This window comes from Gigantopelta aegis, chromosome 3 (genome assembly GCF_016097555.1).
Source record: "Gigantopelta aegis isolate Gae_Host chromosome 3, Gae_host_genome, whole genome shotgun sequence".
NCBI classification, from domain to species: Eukaryota; Metazoa; Mollusca; class Gastropoda; order Neomphalida; family Peltospiridae; genus Gigantopelta; species Gigantopelta aegis.
In genome coordinates, this window is record NC_054701.1 from 75974937 (window position 1) to 75979813 (window position 4877).

Consider the following 4877-nt stretch of genomic DNA (forward strand, 5'->3'; position numbering starts at 1 on the left):
TTGGCTTTCCTCTCTAAGACTATATGTCAAACTTACACACTGTTTGACATCCAATAGCCGATGATTAATAAATCAACGCGCTCTAGTGGTGTCGTTAAACAAAACAAACTTTAGCTTTCCTCTCTAAGACTATATGTGAAACTTACACACTGTTTGACATCCAATAGCCGATGATTAATAAATCAACGTGCTCTAGTGGTGTCGTTAAACAAAACAAACACTGGCTTTCCTCTCTAAGACTATATGTCAAACTTACACACTGTTTGACATCCAATAGCCGATGATTAATAAATCAACGTGCTCTAGTGGTGTCGTTAAACAAAACAAACTCTGGCTTTCCTCTCTAAGACTATATGTCAAACTTACACACAGTTTGACATCCAGTAGCCGATGATTAATAAATCAACGTGCTCTAGTGGTGTCGTTAAACAAAACAAACTTTAATGTTTAAACTTTTCCTTCCCTGTTGTGATAAATGGAACAGGCTGCAATCCAGACGCTCGGCTACTAAAATGGATTGAAGTTGAAGTCTTGCTGAACACATTTGACTTCGTGTAACTAATCACTCAATATTCCACTTCGTAGATCTGTGTGACGTCACGGCAGGCAGCTGAAAGCCAATATGGTGTTTGTGAGGAAACGATTGATGAAAAGAAAAGCAGACGTACAGGAAAACGTCGACCCGCTATCGGATGCGACGCTGTATCAACAACGGCGGGGTTAATACCAGAAAAGCTTTCAGTTAAGATTTGGTCGACGATAAGAATGCGTTATTTGAACTTTGCCACTTTTGCCAATCCAAAAGCCCCAAGGGAGGCGGCGCTGCCGTTAATCTAGACTAAGACAAGAAAAGATTTTCTCGGAATTTTTCTCGTATATAGTAATGTCTACCATTACAAGTGATGATATGGCACACGGTATATGTACTCCCGTCGGTGGGTGGGGCGGGACGTCGCCCAGTTGTAAAGCGTTCGCGTCATGCGCGGTCAGTCTAGGTTCGATCCCCGTCGGTGGCCCCATTGGGCTATTTCTCGTTCCAGCCAGTACTCCACAACTGGTGTAACAATGTCGTGGTATGTACTATCCTGTCTGTGGGATGGTGCATATAAAACTTGCCGCTAATCGAAAAAGAGTAGCCCATGAAGTGGCGACAGCGGGTTTCCTATCTCAATATTTGTGTGGTCTTTAACCATATGTCTTACGCCATGTAACTGTATAAAAAATGTGTTGAGTGCGTCGTTAAATAAAACATTTCCTTCCTGTACCCGCTCAGTGGGCTATATCTCATTCCCGCCAGTGCACCAGGACTGGTATATCAAACGCTGTGGGATCGTTGATATAAAAGATCGCTCGTTACTAATGGTAAAAAGCGCGTTTCCTCTCTAAGTCTATATGTCGAAATTACCAAATGTTTGACACCCAATAGCCGATTAATAAATAAATGTGCTCTAGTTGTGTCGTTAAACAAACAAACAAACTGTACCCACGTTTCACACATATTACGTCAGACGAATGCCGTATAAAATGCATATCGTCTCGACGGTGAATTAGGAATGGGTCAACATGGTACCATAACGATTTTAATACCGATTTATATGGGTCAACATGGTACCATAACGATTTTAATACCGATTTATATGGGTCAACATGGTACCATAACGATTTTAATACCGATTTATATTTATCTCAGGTTCCCTTGAAATACAAGTTTGAATACAGAGGTGTTTTTCGGATTCGCCGATTAAAACAGCAGAATAGCAAAAACCTTGAGTACTCAATTTAAAATACAGCATAATAGCATTAACATTAGGTACACAATTTAAAATACAGCATAAAAGCAATAACATTGGGTACTCAATTTAAAACAGCATGATAGCAATAACCTTGGGTACTCAATTTAAAACACAGCATAATTGCAATAACCTTGGGTACTCAATTTAAAACATAGCATAACTGCAATAACCTTGGGTACTCAATTTAAAACACAGCATAATGGCAATAAACTTGGGTACTCAATGTAAAATACAGCATAAATGCAGTAACCGTGGGTACTCAATTTAAAACAGCAGAATAGCAACAACCTTGAATGTTCAATTTAAAACACAGCAGAATAACAATAACCTTGGGTACTCAATTTAGAACACTGCAAAATAGCAATAACCTTGGGTACTCAATTTAAAACACAGCGGAATAGCAATAACCTTGGGTACTCAATTTAAAACACAGCAAAATAGCAATAACCTTGGGTAATCAATTTAAAACACAGCAAAATAGCAATAACCTTGGGTAATCAATTTAAAACATAGCAATAACCTCAGGTACTCAATTTACAACACAGAAGAATAGCATTAAACTTGGGTACTTAATTCCACAGATACTTCTCCCTCAAAGTTTTATTGTACTTCGTCCTCAGATAAATTTGAGCAGTAATACTGTAAAATAAATAAATATAGCCTGCTTGAAACAGTACTCTATGCATTCCGTGAGCGCATTTAGATGTCACTTCATTTACAGACGTAGAATACGTTTTTGGCGCGCTATTAAATGGCAATTCCCCTGACTGACTTTGAACCATTCAATTTGTCGCTCAGGCCAGTGCACCACGACTGATACATCAAAGGTCGTGGTATGTGCTATCCTTTCTATGGGATGGTTCATATAAAAGATCCCTTGCTACTAATCAAAAAGAGTAGCCCATGAAGTGGCTACAGCGGGTTTCCTACTATTTGTGTGGTTCCAACACGATATAACAGTAAATAAAATGTGTTGAGTGCGTCGTTAAATGAACCATTCCTTCGTTGAACCATTCATATATCGATGTCAAAATCAGGTTTCCCTGTAGACAGGGTGCAAACAAAATATTAAGCATGAAAATGTCAAGAGTTGAAATTAAAACAACAACAAGAAACAAACACACCTGAGTTTGCTGCAATATTTAAGATGTTATCGACTAACAAAGACTTTTTAACGATTGTACATGTAATTACATATCAAATATATTTTTCTGCATAAAATATTAGTGGCTGTATATTAAACGTCTTTCTGATCGTTCCAATATTTACACTAGGTTAAATTTCATTTTATTTCCTAAAATAATTTTTAATACGAAATTATTTGAAGACAAAATCCAATTTGGGCTTCTTACAAATATTAAGACGACCAGAAACACATTGAATATACAGACACTGATATTCTAAACCAGAAAATATATTCAATATGTAAGTTTAATCGTAGAAATATTAGTCGGAAACATCTTACAATGCAGCAAATCCAGGAATGTCCCTTTAAACGTATGTTTTTGACTGAGGTAGGAGTGTGCATAAATCTGGAAATGTCGAAATGTGTGAATTACCCATAACTTGGCCATATACGGTTTAATAATATTAAATGTCAGTTTGTTTTGTTTAACGACACCATTAGAGCACATTGATTTAGTAATCATCGACTATTGGGTGTCGAACATTTGACAATTTTGACATATAGTTTTAGAGAGGAAATCCACTATATTTGATGTTAAATGTATACAAGCAGTGTTTTGATCGGTCAACTAAAAGGTCATTTGGACATGTGGTTAGATCTACAACACATCCATGTTCATTGTGTATGATCCTTTTCCGATGTGTATATAGTTTGATATCGGAAGCTTGACGCCGCTTTGACCGTTGACACTTTGTCCTATTCACAAAGAAAACTAGGTTTTCATTGGTATAATTCTGCTTTCACAAATGGACACTACAGAAACTAACATACACTGGAAAAGCGAACTATAACCAGCAAAGATATGAAACAACTATCTCTTATTTGTAGATCAATGACTTTACAACTTCCTAATGTTTTATTTATTTGACAGCAGCTACAAATGTCTACCCTATTTATTCAGTTGACCTTTTTACGGCGGTCTTCGTCCAAGCCGACGAGTTGGTGTTGGTAATTGTATTGAAGAACGCGCCGTCCTCCGAATTCAAATGTTAATTCTCTTTGATTTTCTCCTAGTCTTCCAGCTTGAAGATCCACCATTTCGTCACATGAATCGACAATCCTGTTCACCGCATTTAGCAGGGCTTGCATTTAGTTTTAAATTCGATTTTACGTTGATTCCACCACATCTTGTGAAAAAAAGAAACCCTCACTGTTTTGTAGTACATGTAGTCTATTTTTGCTTCCTTGTCACTGTGCTTGTTCTGTGATTTGAAATACTATAACTACTGCTCCTTACTATTAATGCTAAATACCTTAGAAGGAAGGAAGGAAATGTTTTATTTAATGACACACTCAAAACATTTTATTTTCGATTAGCTGCAAGGGATCTTTTATATGAACCATCCCACAGACAGGATAACACATACCACGACCTTTGATATACCAGTTGTGGTGCACTGGTTGTAAATAACTTAGAAATACTTTGCGTTATATATTTAAATCTATTTATCTAATTAAGGTCCATTCAAGCACACGGTGCTGGGCGCATACCTTATCCATCTGTACCACGTGTCCAGAACAAATATTTGTTTAGTAGCTAATGTGAGAAAAGTAGATGATTCTTTGGACTTTTACCTCCTTACCAGTTTTGCAAATCCCATTATATAAAGTTATAAAATATACTTACCTTGATTTTTACACTGTACTTGTAAGAAGCCCAAACTGGATTTTGTCTTCAAATAATTTTGTACGTTCGTAAAAAATATTTTTTAGGAAATAAAATGAAATTTACGCTAGTAAAAATATCAGAATGTTAGTCGATGGCATCTTAACCATTGCAACAAACTCAGGGATGTCCCTTTAAAGTGGTGAATACAGCACACATTCCGTATTTCTGGGACATTTTAAAACGAGTTCTATTAAGCATCTGTGAAAATAGTTTCAAATGTTTTTTGTTT